Below are 19,150 nucleotides of genomic sequence, written 5' to 3'. Positions count from 1 at the left end.
CCATTTGATTCCTGCGTCATTCACCCTGGGGTCATTTTGATCCTTTGCCAGGAGGACTGGCAGGTTGAGGCTCAGGAAAGACTGTTATTTGCCGGGAAAATATTCTGGCCAGATATCAGAAAGGCTAGATTCCACTTCTGATGCCCAGTATGACCCAGGGCAAATAACACAAACACACACACCCCTCTGAATCAGTTTCTTCATTTTTATGTATTCAATATATAGTCACTCAGAGTATACTCTGGGCAAGTCAACTGAGTCAAAAAGGGGCTAATACAATTTACCCTCCTTATCTTGCAACAGGACAGTGAGAATCCAATGAGATAATTGAAAGGACGAGATTTAAAATAGTCATTATGTTAATGTAGGAGTCCATAGTGATATAAGGCCAAGATATTATGCCATGGACTATGACCAATGACAGAAAAACACCTTGGTTATAGACACATGGAATAAAGCCAGAGAACAACAAAAATGATGGGTTTTACATTAATTGATTGGATTTAATGTATCTGTAAATGACAGCCAACAGTTTACAGAAAAAAATTGAGGAGCCACAAATTCAAGTTTTATGCAAAGAGCAATCAGAGTGCCCTAAAGGAACTCCGGGACAGGGCTGTCCTGGAGCTGTGAAGACTTAGTAGGTGTGTCATCTTCTGTTTTCCTCTGTCCTTCTAACAGCCCTTCTAGCACCTTTGCACACCTCCTGGAGCCCACGGCCTTCTCTGACTTCTGAATTCTTATCTCCTGGCACTTTCACAGCACCCTTTGGGCAAATGACCGTGATTAAATACTTCCTTCAGCAATGTCCTGGTTAGGAGATGTATCGCTTTCTTCTCCATTCCAAACGCTTCTGTGCCTAATATCCATTGACTGGGAGCTGAGAAACCATCAGATGAACTCATTCATTCTCAGGCATAAATAACTAGCATAATTTGGCTTCGGAAGAGGGAGTTCATTGCCTTGTTTCCTTAACTCTCACATGGCTCTAATGTATAATGTGCCATTGACTTGATAAGAACTTCTCAAGAAAAAGGAATCGATTCATCAAATGCATAATCAATTGTAGGCATAGCCCAATACAAAAAGTTTTAATATACAAAAACATATGTAGTTTTATAAAAGAAAAATAGTACCAAAGATCAAGGGTTTTCACGAAGCCTAAGGGTGGCAATGTCGTGTTCTGCACCCTGTTATATGGATCTGACTTCACTACATCTCATCTCTGTAAGGTAAACGAAGTGGGAATGGAAGAGGGAGCAACTGATGACGGCAAAAAGATTTTAGATTTCAGTTCAGAGACTTTAGGGCTCTTCATTTATAAAAGTGTGAAAATAATAGCAACCTTAAGAGCGGTTGTGAGAATTAAGCATCATAAAAGAGGATGGTTGTGAAAATTAAATAGGGTAAATGACATAAAAGACCCAGTGTGTGTCCCGACACATGACGTCTGGTCGTCATGTGCTCAGTAAATATTAGTTTCATCCAGTCCTCCCCTTCTTGTCATTTTGTTCATTGTGATTGGCACCTAGCATAGGAAATTTGCAATAGAACATGTAATTCACATAAATCAGGTGGAATGTGAAACAGTTATTAAAAATGTTCATTGATAATGAGATCAGAGAAGTCAGAAGAAGGTAGGCTGCAGTTATAAAAGTCAGCACAACTTTGTGTGCAAGTGACAGAAATCTAGCCCAAAGTACCTTAAATGAGGTAAATAATTTATTAGCAATTACATTACAAATGTAAATGGAATATCCGAGAAAGATCTGGCATCAGGCACATATGTTGACGTCAGGATTCTGTCTCTCTCTTCATATCCTGGAAATTATTGGCTCTGCCTGGCAATCCTCTCAGATAGCTTTCTGCCAGAGATATACAAGATGGCCTCCAGCAGCCACCAGCCCATATGGTACTTAGAGCCCACCACCCCTGAGAAGGAGGACCATCCTTTCTCATAGCTGCTATAAAGCCAGGTGCTGCGTAGGACTCTCCCCCTGGATCACGTGTTCATCTCCAGACCAATGAGGGTGGATACTGGACAACTGGTTGGCCAAGTGTAGGCCATGTGCTCACTTCTGCGGTAGTGAGCATGAGTGAGCCCCACTAAAACACATGGATGAAGAACAAGGGAGTGGTTTCCTGGGGCAAGGCTGCTGGGCAGCCGGAATCCTATGTGCATGGCAGCTTATACTTCAGTCGAGACGGTAGCTTGATCCTGCACATTTAACTCTTTGTGTGCGGATGCACGTTAAGTCTCAATGTTTAAAAATTATCAAATATATTTAAAAATAAAGAAAATTTTGGGCCAGACATGGTGGCTCATGCTTGGAATTCCAGCACTTTGGGAGGTCGAGGTGATATGGAAGGGAGGCAGAGAAGTGCTGGGTGGAAGAGTGTGTGGTTCCTGGTGAGGGCTCCACCCTGTGCCTGTGCCTGTGGACCTAGGTGAGGACAGGTATTCCTGACTTCACACCCAGATGCTGCATTTCCCAAGACCGCCCTGGCCCGACAGGCCTCCATCCCATGCCTGTACAAATCCCTAAGACCTTAGTAGACCTGCAGACTAGCTGCTGGACGTCGAGAGGAATGCACCGATCGGCACTGGCCCACTGGCAGGTCACAGAGTGGCAGAAGTAGAACAATGCAGAGCTTGGCTGCGGACGCTGGAGGAGAACCCAGGCCGCTGAGCAGCCCGAATCCAGGGGAAAATTTTTCACTCTCTCCCTCTTCTGCCTTCCCCCATCTGCTGAGCTCTGCCTCCACTCAATAAAACTTTGTACTCGTTCTCCGAGCCCAGGTGTGATCCAGTTCTTCCAGTACAAACCAAGGCAAGAACCCAGGACACAGAAAGCTCTCTGTCTTTGCAACAGGTTAGAAGGTCTAATTGAGCTGGTTAACACAAGCCGCCTATAGATGGCAAAACTAAAAGAGCATATGGTAGCACACGCCCACTGAGGCTTCAGGAGCTGTAAACATCCACCCCTAGACACTTTCGTGGGGTCGGAGCCCCACAACCTTCCCGTCTGCATGCTCTGCTAGACATTTGAGCAACAGGGCACTGAAGAAGCCAGCCACTCCTCCTGTCGCACACCCTGTGAGGGGGACAAGGGAACTTTTCTCATTTCAGAAGCAGGTGGATCCTCTGAGCCCAGGAGTTCGAGATCAGCCTGGGCAACATAGTGAGATCCTGTCTCTACAAAAACATAAAAATAAATAAATAAGTAAATAAATAAGAAAAATGTGTATCCACATTAGAACATGACCTTACATGAGACACTTTGAGTTGCATGTGTTCAATATACAAATGTTTTAGGAGAACATTTAAGCGAATATATATTTCATGTATGAAAAAGAATAGCTCACTTAAGAAATAAATGCCTTTCTGATCTAAAGCATCTTTTGATACCTATTAATTTAGATCAGAAAGGGATAATGGAGAGGGTGGGTATTGGGCTCTGTGGTCATGGAGGGATGCACTAGGGTGCAAATGCTATCTACACCTCTGAGAAAAGCATCTTGTGTGGGAGGTCACACAGCGGGAAGTGCTCTGCGCTGCATACTCCCAGGGTGGTGCTGGCTGGCATAAAGCGGGCACATAAATGTGCCCCGATAAAGAGGTGTGATAGTGAGCCACCAGGTCACTGGCTACATGTCTTCCAATTGCCACAGCAAATATGAAAGAGGAGCTCTGTGATGAAAGGACTAAGCTCCCTTATTCTTCCTGCTGCAGGATCTTGAATCCGACAAAGGGATGCTAGAGTATATTTAAACCATCATGGTCTCAGAATGATAAAATATTAAAATGGTAACTATGCAATTTTTGAGAAAAATCTATCTCTACTCCAAATACTAGATCAACCTCCTTTGAAAGGTTGGGGAAAAAACATGTAAATCATAGTCATTGGAAAAGCTATGGCTTCAATAAAAGAACCAATATGAGGATAAAACAACGCTCTGTCTTTCAATTGGTATTTTTATGAGACTCAAGGTGACATTGCAGCTATAAAATGTGCATTATGAAGAGAAAACAGTGTGAGATTGCATGAGGATGAAACCACCGTCAAATTTCAAAATTGGAGGCAGTAAACAATGTTTTGATTTGTGCTGAAAGTCATCAAAATTAGAACACATGAAAATGATGAGAAAATAGATAAATGTTACAATAAACTGATCTAGGAAAGTTATCTATGTATTTTTTCCAAATTAAGTAATTATCTACTTCAAAGATTTAGTACAATGCAAATTTTATATGTAGGCTGCTTGAGCAGATAAGTGGGCCAGCTCAGGGCACTAGATCAATGGGTACTAGCTATTTTCCCATGGTTGATCCATATCAAAATTTTCTCCCATGCAATAAACTCCTTTGGCTTCACATTAGTGTCCAGGGTCCTGGGCTACACTGGGTCATAGGCGTGAAGCGACCAATCGGGACATATCTTTAGCCCCATTTCTGGGGCCTTTGCCGTCAGAATCATTTCTGCAGTCATCTGATTTCTTCCCAGCCCATAGGTAAAATGATTCAAGAAGAAGTTAAATTTTTCTTCCTGAGATTTCTCTGTTAACTCAGAATATTCTAAATTAAGTAAAATATTAGGAATTTTGTTTTTTTAAATGTGAAATTTGTTTTTCACATTTTAACTAAATTAAAACAAAAATGAAATATCAAAATACATTGCAATGTGAAATATAGATCCTAAATGGAAAGATTTGTATCAAGAAAACAATTGTGTATGATATAGTACCATTAAATAACATTTTGAATTGTGTGAGTAATTTTCAAATATATCCTCCTCTTCCCCCTTCCTCCCTTTGTCAATGCAAGGTTGTCAACCAACCTGTTTGGGAGACTGTCATGTATTCTGAAATTACATTCTTGTTACTTATAAGTTTCTCTTTTTAAACAAAGTGATAGTGATGGCAGAAGATCACCTTCAAAAAGTTTTATCTTGGCAAAATAAGGTGACTGTGGCAACAATTGTTTCTGATAGATTCAGTATCCTATTCTCTGCCTCTTCTGTTTACCCTCTCATTAAGGATCTGGCAGTCTTTGAAGGACCATGGGCCAACATGCCCTCTCCTAGGTTCTGAGTAATCAGGACTTTTTTCTTTCTTTTTGTTTTTTGAGATGGAGTCTCTCTCTGTCTCCCCGGCTGGAGTGCAGTGACGTGATCTCAGTTCACTGCAACCTCTGCCTCCTGGGTTCAAGCAATTCTTCTGCTTCAGCCTCCCAAGTAGCTGGGACTACAGGCACCCATTTTTAGTAGAGATGGGGGTTTCACCATATTGGCCAGGCTGGTCTCAAACTCCTGACCTCTTGATCTACCTGCCTTGGCCTCCCAAAGTGCTGGGATCACAGGCGTGAGCCACCGCACCTGGCCAATCAGGACTTTTAATCTGGATAAAAGAAAACATTTTTCTTGTAGGAGCTGCTGCTCTTTTTCCTTTTTTATTTCAGACTCCCATGTATATGTCTGAATTCTTATATATGTATTTATAAAATTATTTCAAATACTGTATTTTTTAGTTCTAGAACCTCCATTTGGACCTTTTATTATTGTATTTTTTTACTGAAATGATGATTGCTTCATTAATTATGAGTATATTTTCATTTATTTCCTAAAGCATAATTATAATGATGGCTTAACATCTTAATTCAAACTCTTTATTATTTTTCTTCTTGAGAATGGGTCACATTTTCATTTTTATGAGTTTGTCATATAATTTTGAAATGTATTCTGGACATTATAAATGTATTGTGGAAACTCTGGGCTCTTTTATATTCTTAAAGTGATTGATTTTTATTTTTTTAGTGGGCAATTGATTTGATTAGACTAAAATGGAAAATTATGTTTTTTGGGCAGCAGCTTGAATTTCAGTTCAGTTATTTTATTCTTATCTAAGTAGCTTGGGGTCTGTCCCACACATGCACGGGGAGGGGATTAACGAGAAATTTGATCCAAGTATATGCACAGGATTTGGGATTCCCTCTATGGCTCTGTCCTAAGTTTCCCTCCTCACTGTCCAGGGCTTGTGGTCTCCTCAAACTCTTTCTGATAGTTCTTTGGACCAAAAAAAATCAGCAAGTTTCTCATTAAAGCTTCAGCCACCCCCATATGGTAAAGATTAGGGCTGCCCTCAACCTAAAAGTTGTGAAAACGTGAAACACCCAGTGTCATTCCCATTTATTAAGTGTCAGGCTCTCTGGCACATGCCTACTTTTGGTTTCTCTCCAACGCCTTTAAGTAGTTGGAGGACTTTAAAAAAATATTTTAAATATCAATTTTAAAATGTTTGTTCACGGTTTATAGCTGTCATCTGCAGGAGGGTTAGTCCAATAGGAACTAACTCAGCCATACCAGAAGTGGAAACCATTCCTACAATTTCATGATGTGCAGAATCAGTGTTTCTAGTTTCAAACAACAAAGCTCATTTCAGCAAATTCAAGCAGAAAATAAATACATTGAACAATATCAGTGGATGAGCTTGTTAGAGCTACCATACTAAAATACCACAGAATGGGTGACTCAAACACCAAAGATTTATTTTCTCACAATTATGGAGGTCAGAAACTACCAAAACTACAAGGAAGTTAAATTTTTAAATGGAGGACAAAGAACTGAACATATTGATTATTTGAAGAGAAATTTAGAATTCATTGTATCCAATATTTATGAAGAGTTATCTTAAGTTGTTAACACACGCACGCATGGTATCTATGTGAGGTGATGGATGTGTAAATTACCTTGATTGTGGTAGTGATTTTACAACGTATATGTATTTCATCACGTGCACACCACAAATACATACAATTTCTATTTGTCAATCGTACCTCAACAATATTGGGAGGAAAAGATTCTTTCCCTTGCCCAGACAGGGAAAGATACCAACTCTAGGTAAAAAAGAAAAAAATGAGAGGCTACTTGAAGTTGAAGGTGATGTTAGGAGAATGGAAATTCTCATAGAATCTTTAGAGAATCTGTAGGAAGTTTCGGAGCAGATGGAGTCATTTTCTGTCTTCCTAGGATATGTCCTTGGAAAGTACAAGCCTCAAAGAGAAGGTGAAAGTCCAAAAACCAAACCAAACCAAAACAAAACCTGTGGATGTTCAGTCTCATTGCTGAACTGAACTGGGGTCTGCTCACCTGGTGCAGTAAAGGAGAATATTCATGGCCGGGCGCGGTGGCTCAAGCCTGTAATCCCAGCACTTTGGGAGGCCGAGGCGGGTGGATCACGAGGTCAAGAGATGGAGACCATCTTGGTCAACGTGGTGAAACCCCGTCTCTACTAAAGATACAAAAAAATTAGCTGAGCATGGTGGCGCGTGCCTGTAATCCCAGCTGCTCAGGAGGCTGAGGCAGGAGAATTGCCTGAACCCAGGAGGCGGAGACTGCGGTGAGCCGAGATCGTGCCATTGCACTCCAGCCTGGGTAACAAGAGCGAAACTCCGTCTCAAAAAGAAAAAAAAAAAAAAAAAAAGAATATTCACACCGAGGTTCTCTGCAGCAGGAGTAAGACTCTGATTTGTGACTGGATAAGGAAGTGAAGCTTTGTCTAAAAACTTGGGGTTAGCAAGAAGGAATGTTAAGATCTGGCCTGTGGATGTGACTTGCTCCAAGGCCCCTCAGGAAGGAATTTAGAGTAAAGAATGGTCATCAGACTTCAGTCCTCAGTTCTTTATCTCTAGTCAATGGGCCTGAGAATCCACTTGGTAGGGGTCAGAACTTCTGGAAAACAATTCACAGATATATGTTATCTTGTTTCTATAGGGAATCAGACATACCATAACTCATGGCTCTCGCTTACCTGGCAATTGTTTTAGGCAACTGTCACCTTTTTGCTTATCAAGTTGTTCATTTACTTCTCAGGGCCAGTTAGGAACCTGGAATTTCTTTTAAGGAACTCAAGATTTTCCTTTATCTTTATGCTTAGGGGCCCCTGTAGGCCCCAGAGAGGGATCCCTGTTGCCTCTCAAGGATATGGCCTTGGAAACTCTAAGCCTCAAACGGAATGTCTGAATCTGAAAACTGAACAAAAATAAAACTCGTGGCTGTTCAGTGGCACTGGCTGTGTCTGGTGGCACGTGGGTGTGAGGGAAGCCTTGCAGATTCCTGGGCTCCTTGGAGAGAAGCTGCCCAGAATTTTCAGCTCCACCCTCCCTCAGTGGTAGAACACCAACAGTCTGGAAGAATGAGTGCTCTGTGGAACGCTTTAGGATTTGCTGCTGTGCTTGGTTCCTAGATCTCATGGAAGGAGCTTGAATTTGTACAAAGGGGCACACCTGGCTATCTGTATGCCTATAAATGTCGATTGGGCAGGGTGTGATCAACAGTCTAGAGATGTTCTCAGCTGCCTGCACTGTTTCCTTTCTGGGGCTTGGGTGGCTTGCCTGGACATCTGCCAGAGGCAAGAGCTTCTTGTTTTCCCCTCTAACCTATCTGTATTTCTCAGAGGTCTGTGGTGTCTCAGGGTGCTTCACAGTGCTGTGATGCAAGAAATACATGTCCTCAGCTAGTCCTAAAGAGCCTGAAACAACCAGATGAACACAGCAAATGGGTGGAAAACAAGAATAAGAACACACAAAATACTAAGGCTTTCAAAGTGCGTTCTCACAGTGGCGCAGAATTGGAGTTGTTTAGAGGTGAGAAAAGTGGCATTACCAAGAGATTAAAAATGTACCAGGAAGAAAACAAAGCTGTGAAGTGGCAGAAAGAGTGTTTTAACCCAGGTTTTCTGCTTCTAGGCTGGCCCCATCCTCCCTCCTTCTCTCTGGGCTGCAGTGATGGCTCCAGTCATGATGAATGTCAATGAACTTTTAATGAGGTCTTAATCAAGTGCTTCATTACTTGGACTCTCGGGGAGCAGGGCAATGGCCCTCGGGAGACAAAAGCCAGCATTCAAGCCAAAAGGGCTTGGGAGAGCTTACAGGTTCTGCTTCCTTTCAAGGGCATGGCTGTCCGCCTTTTCACCCCTTTACTCCCACTGCCCTGAAGACCTCGATGGGAACAAAGGGAAATCCTCAGATCTACTTTGCATTAGCTCTGGACTGCCCTTGGCCTCGGTGCTAATGAAGTAACTTAAAAAATTCCCCCTGAAAAGTTGCATTTCATTTGCATATGTTTAGTTGCTGGCACTGTCCCTACTTCCTAAGGCTGATGTGACCCTCATGAAACCACAGGAAGCCACGTGTTTCTTCTTTCTTACTTCCCTCTCCTTCCCATCCCAGCTAGCTTGTCTTGCTTGCTTAGGCCAATCTAACAACAAAGTTTAGCCCCTGGCAGATTTTTCACACAACTGAAAGGCAAAGATGCATATGCCTTCTTTTAGAGCCGATCACTGAGCTTGAAAAATCCCAGCTTGACCTCATTTTTTTTTTAACTGTATTTTCTCCCTCAAAGACTGAAATGTGGATATGCTCACAAATTGATAATGTGGTCTCTAGATTAAGGGACGTTTTCAATCAGCTCTTGGTTTTCAATCGGTTTACTCAATAATGTGGACCTGTCATAAGCATTAACTCTGGATGCCAAGATCATACTCGAGGAAAATTATTATAGAAGTTAGAATTGTGCAGTCGTTCTCATCAGATGCCTGGAACATAGGACTCTGAAAACAGCAAGCTCTAAAAATTCACAGACTGATTCTGAGTTCATACTGCTCAAACAGAGTGAGCTAGGCATCCTGCTACTGCTTTCCTTGAGGATTTTGCTAGGAATAAGGTGCTAAAAACATGATGTTTGTAAGAGAACGGCATTGCAGGTAGCATGAGTGGAATTAAGAATTTTCTACTTATCCAGAGGGTACTGAGAAACAGTTTGTGGTTTTACAAAAGGGCTCCGGTGCTTTCCTGTTTCATCTCTAGTCACATGAGACACACAGTTCATCATCAGCAAAAAAAATAACAGAGAGAGATTACAGTCTTACAAGCCCACTCTAGGTGTTTAGATTACAGCCTTACCAGCCTACTCTAGGTGTATAGATTACAGCCTTACAAACCCAGTCTAGGTGTATAGATTACAGCCTTACAAGCCCACTCTAGGTGTATAGATTACAGCCTTACCAGCCCACTCTAGGTGTATAGATTACAGCCTTACAAACCCAGTCTAGATGTATAGATCACAGCCTTACAAGCCCACTCTAGGTGTATAGATTACAGCCTTACCAGCCCACTCTAGGTGTATAGATTACAGCCTTACAAACCCAGTCTAGATGTATAGATCACAGCCTTGTGTGCCCACTCTGGGTGTATAGATTACAGCCTTGCACGCCCTCTCTAGGTGTATAGATTACAGCCTTACCAGCCCACTCTAGGAATACACATTACAGCCTTGTGTGCCCACTCTAGGTATAAAGATTACAACATTACAAGCCCACTCTAGGTGTATAGATTACAGCCTTATCATCCCACTCTAGGAGTGTAGATTAAAGCCTTACCAGTCCACTCTAGGTGTATAGATTACAGCCTTAGGAGTCCACTCTAGGTGTATAGATTACAGCCTTACCAGCCCACTCTAGGTGTATAGATTACAGCCTTACCAGCCCACTCTAGGTGTATAGATTACAGCCTTACCAGCCCACTCTAGGTGTATAGATTACAGCCTTATCATCCCACTCTAGGAGTGTAGATTAAAGCCTTACCAGTCCACTCTAGGTGTATAGATTACAGCCTTAGGAGTCCACTCTAGGTGTATAGATTACAGCCTTACCAGCCCACTCTAGGTGTATAGATTACAGCCTTACCAGCCCACTCTAGGTGTATAGATTACAGCCTTACCAGCCCACTCTAGGTGTATAGATTACAGCCTTGCGCGCCCTCTCTAGGTGTATAGATTACAGCCTTGCGCGCCCTCTCTAGGTGTATAGATTACAGCCTTGCGCGCCCTCTCTAGCTGTATAGATTACAGCCTTGCGCGCCCTCTCTAGCTGTATAGATTACAGCCTTGCGCGCCCTCTCTAGGTGTATAGATTACAGCCTTGCGCTCCCTCTCTAGGTGTATAGATTACAGCCTTGCGCACCCTCTCTAGGTGTATAGATTACAGCCTTGCGTGCCCTCTCTAGGTGTATAGATTACAGCCTTGCGCGCCCACTCTAGGTGTATAGATTACAGCCTTGCGCGACCTCTCTAGGTGTATAGATTGCAGCCTTGCAAGCCCACTGTAGGGGTATTTTCTCCTCTATATGTCCTCTCTTCTGCCTTCTTCCTCAGCTTGCTTGTCCTCTGCCTCAAACCCAGTGGGAGAGCAAGCAAAGGAAAAGTATAGGTCAGCATGTAGCTGCATGGAACTACACATTAATAAACACTAAGTGGTTGTTTTTTGGTTTGTTTGTTTTGAGATAGGGTTTCGCTCTATCACCCAGGCTGGAGTACAGTGGCACAATCTCAGCTCACTGCAACCTCTGCTTCCCATGCTCAAGTGATCCTCTCACCTCAGTCTCCCAAGTAGCTGGGACTATAGGCATGTGCCACCAAGCCTGGCTAATATTTTGTATTTTTGATAGAGATGGGGTTTTGCCTTGTTTCCCAGGCTGGTCTCAAACTCCAGAGCTCAAGTGATGGGCCCACTTCGGCTTCCTGAAGTGCTGGGATTACAGGCATGAGCCACTACACTCAGCTACACAAAGTGTTTTGTTTCTGCCCTGCCTTTCTGTCTCTTGGCTCTTCTCAGCCGCAGGATTATGAATGGGAGAGTTTCAGAGCAGTTCCAGAAATGGGAAGGTTTGATGAAGAGTGGAAAGTTGTGGACAAAGGGGAGTGAGCTAAGTGAAAGAAAAAGATCTGACAAAAATACACTGTTTAAATTATATAGTGTAGGGGAGGAAAATACCTTTTCTCTCTACCATGCTAAGCTCATTAGCTCAGGCCCCTATAACAAAAGACAGTTTGATAAGAGAAAAGCATACAGGTTATTTAATATAAGTTTTTTTTTAATCACTCAGGTGCCTTCATAAGGAATGGAAAACTCAAAGAAACAGCTGAATCTGAGTGTTTTGTTTATTTTTTTAAGATGGAGTCTCACTCTGTTGCCCAGGTTGGAGTGCAGTGGCGTGATCTCAGCTCACTGCAACCTCTGCCTCCCAGGTTGAAGCAATTCTTCTGCCTCAGCCTCCCGAGTAGCTGGGACTATAGGTGTGCACCGCCATGCCTGGCGAATTTTTTGCATTTTTAGTAGAGATGGGGTTTCATCTTGTTAGTCAGGATGGTCTTGATCTCCTGACCTCATGATGTGCCCTCCTCAGCCTCCCAAAGTGCTAGCATTACAAGCATGAGCCACCTTGCCTGGCTGAACCTGAGTGATTTTTATAGCAGGTTTGATGAAGAGTGGAAGGTTGTGGACAAGGGGGAGTGAGCTAAGTGTAACAAACTGGCAGAAACTTAGCAAGGCCTGCCTGTGCAGATTCTTCTCTGTTTTCATGTCTTCAGAGAGAAGGACGCTCCTGTCTTCCAGGTATAGGGAGGGCGCCTCTCACTTGAGAAGCTTGTGATCTGGTTCTGGGGAAAGTCAGAAGATCCTTTGCAGACCTGCTTCATGGGAGAAAGGCAGGGTGAGGGTCAGAGTGACCTTACTTGTGCAGTTTTCTTGAGTTTCTGTATCTGAAAATATTCAAGATGTCAAGGTGCCCTAATTGGGGGGTAGTGTGTCCCGAATTCCCCAAAAGAAGACTTAAAATGTATGTCAACAAACTTACCTTATTATTCAATTGAAAATTAAGGTTCATTGGTATGAACATGTGTTGCATATGCAAATAACTGGTGTAACTTTCAACGTGGGGACCTGTGCTGGATCAGCTTGGCTCGAGAGAGACAACTGCATGCATCTCTTCCCAACTCTGAGTTCTGTGACTGCGTGTTGGTAATCTGAAATCAGCCATGATGTGGGGAGTATTTACACCAAGGACATCGGTAAATGCCACAAATCAGGGCGTTACCCCCTCCTACAGAAGGGCTGAGTTGCTGATTTTGACAGACATTATATCCCCTTGCTTCTGCCACCAAGCCAGTTGTACCAATCTCCCCATTTTCATTTCTTTTACTCATTTTCAGTGTTCAGGGAGAAGCACAGTGATTTTTCATTTATTAAGTATCCACTCTGTGCCAGATCCCATGGACAATTCCAGAAGGACATGGGCAGTGCCGTCAACCCCTGTCAGTCAATGAATTGTACTCTGAGGCAGAATTAAGTGGGTCTAATAGAGAACTGCTTGTCGAGTACTGTGAAGACTTGATGATCCCCGAGAAAGAGGTGGCATTATGAGTTGTTCTTTGAAGAACAGAATAGGATTTCAATTAGCAGACAAACTGGAGGATGATAGGGAGAGGGAGGAAGGGTATTCGAAATGGGGAACAGCAACAACAAATGGGTGAGTTTATGAAATGAAAGTTTCATAAACAGCTGGAGTGTTCCTGGAAGGGTGTAGAGTCATCTGTGGCTAAAATAAAGACCTTGTAATTCATAAAGGGCAGGGGTGGGGGTAGATTTTTCAGAATTTTGAATACAGTTTTTACTTTTTATGGTGATTAAATTGTCATTTTCTCATCTATATAGCTATTGTCTTGCTCTTGTCGTCCAGGCTGCCATGCAATGGCATGATCTCGGCTCACTGCAACCTCCGCCTCCTGAGTTCAAGGGATGCTCCTGCCTCAGCCTCCTGGGTAGCTGAGACTACAGGCACACGTCACTAGGCCTGGCTATTTTTGTGTGTGTGTATTTTTAGTAGAGACGGGGTTTTGCCATGTTGGTCAGGCTGGTCCTGAGCTCTTGACCTCAGGTGATCCACTCACTTCGACCTCCCATTATATAGTTATTTTTTAGGTAACAAAGTGTTAATTTTGTGATGAACCTATGCCCCAGTTACCAAGTTTTCCAGCACAGAACACTACTACGATTTGGTTGAATTTTTTTTGAGATGGAGTCACTCTGTTGTCCGAGCTGGAGTGCAGTGGTGCGACCTCAGCGCACTTGAACAACTCCTGGGTTCAAGCTATTCTCCTGCCTTAGCCTCCTGAGTAGCTGGGATTACAGGCATGCACCACCACTCCTGGCTAATTTTTGTATTCTTAGTAGAGATGGGGTTTCACCATATTGGCCAGGCTGGTCTCAAACTCCTGACCTCATGATCTGCCCGCTTCAGCCTCCCAAAGTGCTGGGATTATAGACATGAGCCACTGTGCCTGGCCAATTTGGTTTAATTTTATGAAACTCATTAGCTTAACATAAGCTACAAAAAAGCAAACAAGCCTTTCATTGCTTATAAACAATGCTTGCAAGAAGAATCTTTTGTATTTTTTATATTTGATGGTATTAAAAAAACAAATCCATGGCTGGGTACTGGGCTGTAGTCCCAGCTACTAGGGAGACTGAGGCTGGAGAATCAGTTGAACCCGGGAGGCAGAGTTTGCAGAGTCGAAATCAAGCCACTGCACTCCAGCCTCGGTGACAGAGCGAGAGTCTGTCTCAAAAAAACAAAAATAAAAACAAAACAACAACAACAAAAAACATATCCATAAGGACTATCTCTACCAGTAAGACGATTCTGGACCAAAGGTTATGTGCGTTTTAAATTGAAACAGCTGCACTTCCCTCTAGAGGTTCCACAGGTGTACATGCTACAGCTCAGTGTGAGAGTACTTCTTTTATCACAATTTAATTCGCATGGGGTATTAGCAAAATCTTAAAATGCCAGTATGAACGGTGAAAATTGTATGTAGTCGTATTTTCAACTCACTAAGCAGGAATGAGTTAGATCATTTTAAGGTCATTATTGGCCCCTGTATTTCTTGTTTTCTATAAGCTGCCTCGTCCCATGCTCATTATTCCATTTGTTTGTTCACCTTGTTATATTGATTTGTATAAATGCTTTGCAAATGCAGGGAAGTGCCATCTGGCCCTCCTGTATAATTGCTTTGGTTTTTGTTCAGTTTCTTGTTTGCCTTTGATTTTGTTTGTAGTCTCATTTTTCTGACAATAAGAATATTTAAAGACTTGTATCTGCTCACATTTATTCAACATTTTCTTTATGGGTCTGAACTTTGTAATCTGCTAGAAATAACCTGAAGATCATAAATCATTTTTTTCTGATTTGTTATAGAAAACTGATGGCTTTATTACTTTAAAAAATATTTAAATGTCCTTTTAAAAATGTATAATGGAGATTCTCACAGCAAGTTTGTGACAGGTTCATTCGTTTAATTTGCATGTATTTTAACTTAGCTGTAGAAACAGAAAGATGGAGAAAATGCACCCTTTGTCTTCCAAGAGCTCTCATTCTTGTGGGGAGGCATATAGCTAACTGTAACTACAGATAGTGTATAATTATACGCTTTCCAGTTATATATAACTACATTACATAATTCCTTTATGAAAAAACTAGGGATCCTTCTATGTTAATACATTATAAATTTTATATACATACATTATATATACACAACACACACACATACACATATACATGATAGAATTCATGCATTAAAAAAAATCAAAACTAGGGAACCTTTTCACAGGGGAGTGTGGGGGAGAAATAGATCATAATCTGTTTTAAAAAAACATTCTGTCTAAGGTGTTTCTAAAGTAGTTTAGGACCTAAGGAAGAAGTCCAGGGGCTGGAGTCCCTTCAGGAGCAGATGGGCTGCAGTCCTGTGGGGACTTGTGGGTAAGGGGCTGAGCTGACAATTAGGTGATTCCCTGGGGGTCTGGGCTGCCTCTTTTCATGTTCAGGTGAATTTGCAAAGCTCATTTCTTTTTCAGGGAAGAAACTGCTCATTGAGGTAGCAAAGATGCTGTCAAGTGTGAGGTGAGCAACCTCATGGAATTATAAAGAATCTCAGGAGAGTTATCCTTAAGCAGAGACATAGCTAAGAGATTCTGAACCCAGGAGCATGAGCTGAAAGCTCCAGAGCTATAGACACATAGATAAACATTTCCTCGGTCTGGAAAACTTTAGTATTTCTCAAAGCAGTGGCTACAACATCCAACAAACCGGAAACCTGCATCCCCATATTGGCTTCATTCACTGTGTACACACCATGTGTAACTGAACAGGGACTGAGGGATCTCACTAGGTGGATGGCCCCATTTTAAAGAAAAAACTGCGAGTCAGAGAAATTAAATAACTCACCCAATGTGAAATCTCAGTGAAACCAAGGCCACAATTGGCAATTGATGCTGCTGAATGATTTCCGGCATCTGGGTTTCTGGTATTTTGCTGTGGATGAATGTTTGGTTTAAATATGAAATTCACATGCTCCAACCTCTGTTCCCTTCTCTTGGTCCTGGACTGATGTTCTTGGCTTCAACCCTATGGGCATAGAACTGAACTCTTCTTTCTGTGAAACCGTACCTGTTGATCGTGGAGTTGGTTCTCCCGATGGCTAAGATTTTAACATTTCTGTTTTGGAAAGCTCCCTCTCAGATCTCCTTGTCTCCAGCTCTGCCCTTTTCAGGCCCAATGGCTTCAGGCTGCTCCTTCCCATTCCATTCCCTGGTCCAGTCCCCCAGGCCCAAGATTATCTGGAGGTAATCTCAAAAGGATCTTATTCAGACCCCAGAATCTTGAATTCTTCTGTTTCCCTTTAAGTAATGAAAACCTATGCTTGATCTGAACAATTTCAGCGGGCTGCAAGCTTAAGGGAAGGTATGCTTTGGGCAAAAGGCCTTCTTATCTTCTGCTCCTAAAATCATTCTTTGCCAGTCCTCACAACCATCCTTAAAGCTTAACCTCATGTGCTCCTCATATGGTATTTGTGGTTGAAGGGGCCTTGAGTGCGACAGGTCAGCGCTTGTTCCCTCAAATCCCAAGGGAAAAGAGCTGTTGGCTGCTGCTAAGAGGTTGCCTGTTTGGGGGAACTAGTTAGAACAGAAGACCAAGGCCATACCTAGCTGTCTTCAGGCCCAGTCCAAGGATGGGCAGGCCACTCTGTCCCCCACTTCTGGCTCACTCCCGTCAAATCCCAGCATCAAGGTATTTTGGAAACACTGCCCTTCTTACAAAGGCTCATTCTTCTTGTCTACTTATTCCTCTCCCCTCTTGCCCTCTAAGTTCTTCTCATCTCTTCTATCTCCCAAATTTTCTTGTCTATCTCTGTCCCTCCTGCTGCTTCTAAGGTCACCTATAGCTTCCTGGCTCTCATCTGCACTGCCCAGGCTGGCCAACTGCCCAGTGCTCAGAGTCACAGAGCTCCCCGACTGCCTGGGGTGGGGAAGGTGGACACTAAGTATACCCTGTCTCAGGCCAGGGATGGGTGGAGGGAAGAGACAGAGGGAACCCTAGCCCCTCCCCTTGCCTTTTAGTATTCTACATGAGGCCACCCATCCGGCTTATTCCTCATCACTCCATCACAACCTGCTGTTACCTATGCCCTGGGTATCTCTTCTTCCTGGACATAAGTTCTGTGAGGGTAAAAACCATGCCCACCCAATTTACTGTTGTATCCTCAGCATCTAGCAATGTGTCTGGCTCCTAATAGACATAATATATATTTGCTGGCTGAATGAATGCAGTGAAGTCATGTGTGTGTGTATATGTGCATGTATACGCATATACACATATAGGTGTGTGTGTACTATGTATGTTTATGCATATATGTATATGTATGTGTGTATGCATGTATGTATACCTATGTATGTATGGGCATGAGTGTATATGTATATGTGTATACATGTATGTGTGTATATTTATGTATGTGCATATATAGAGAAAAATATTCCATGCAATAGAAAGTAAGCTGATGCTTACAGGGAAAGGGTTCAAATTGCAATACTGATCACTTGAGAATTAAAACAGACAATCTGTAACTACTTGGTTGGGCTATGTATAGGTAACACTTATTGCTAGTGTAATTAGTGGTCTACCCAACAGTCATTCAACAACCTATCCCCCTATTCATAGGCAGGACCCACCTCCTACAATAGGAATACCTGTGGAGTGCTTTCCCAATTTCCCTTGCGGCTAAGACAGAGCATGTGACCAATCCTGGCCAATAGGAACCCAGGACTAGTCTGCTAGAGGCTTCTGGAAAAGGTATTCTCTGCTGATGAGAGAGACACAGAGGTGCAAATGTCCCTGTTTTCAGCAGGACCTTGCTGTGTCTAAATGTGACCAAGAGGATCAAGCTAATACGTTGAATATGGGGGCTGGGGTAGAAAACGAAAAAGAGCTTGGGTCCTTAACGACAATGTTGAGCTAACTTTGAAAACATCCTGTTTCTGGACTTCTCATTGTTCGAAATAACAAGTGGTCTTATTTTTTCAGCCACTCTTGATTCTTTTGGAAGAAGCCGTCCTCACTGATGAGTTCTTGTACTCATTCACATGAACCACAGACCATTCCCAATGAGCACTGTGTATATCAGTAAATGTAGATGAACTCCCCACAAATCACACCTGTATTTACTGATACATACAGGTGTGATTTGTGGGAAACTTTTAAATCTATTCACAGATGCTCTGCCTATGAGAATATGCTCATTGTGTCGTACTTACTAGTACACAACTTGAAAGGGGGTGACATTCATGTAAGGTATATTCTCATCATCTATATTTCAACAACATCTATAAGTTAACTTTCCTGAACTTCTAGATGGTACCAGAGCCACTATAAACAATCACACAGGCCTGTGTATGTCATATATCACTGTTACCCCATAGACTATGAACCAATATGTTTTTTTAAAACAAACAAACAAGCATCTTTTTGATCTGTTGTTAATCCAACTGAGAATCAGGATTCTGGTTGTATGATAAAAATCTGCCTCTGGGATATGGTGAAATGTGTATGAAAGTCATGGGGTCTTGGGAGATTCCACACGTGGAACTTAAAGACAGGTGTAGGGATGGAGAGATCCAATGTTGTTTCTAAAGAGCATGATTTATAATGAGCAGGTTCTTAGGATGATTCTCAATGGCCTTTTATGATCCTCATGAAGTAAAAGTCATGAAGTTTAGAGGGATTTCCCCTTCCACTTCCTCTGCAATCTCCTCGTATCTTAGCAATCTCCTTATATCTCAGCAACAATGATGCTCAAGTCAGGCCGATGTGGTTCCACTCATGGACATAGAAAAGAACGTGGGTCAAAATCCACTTGCAGAGATAGCTTCAAGCCAGTTGCAGCCTGCTGCTTGTGGGTGGCTGTTAGAGTCCATGTATGCAGTACTA

Source organism: Callithrix jacchus, chromosome 5 (genome assembly GCF_049354715.1).
Source record: "Callithrix jacchus isolate 240 chromosome 5, calJac240_pri, whole genome shotgun sequence".
NCBI classification, from domain to species: Eukaryota; Metazoa; Chordata; class Mammalia; order Primates; family Cebidae; genus Callithrix; species Callithrix jacchus.
The sequence above is the reverse complement of the archived record's forward strand: the minus strand, read 5'-3'. Positions refer to the sequence as shown.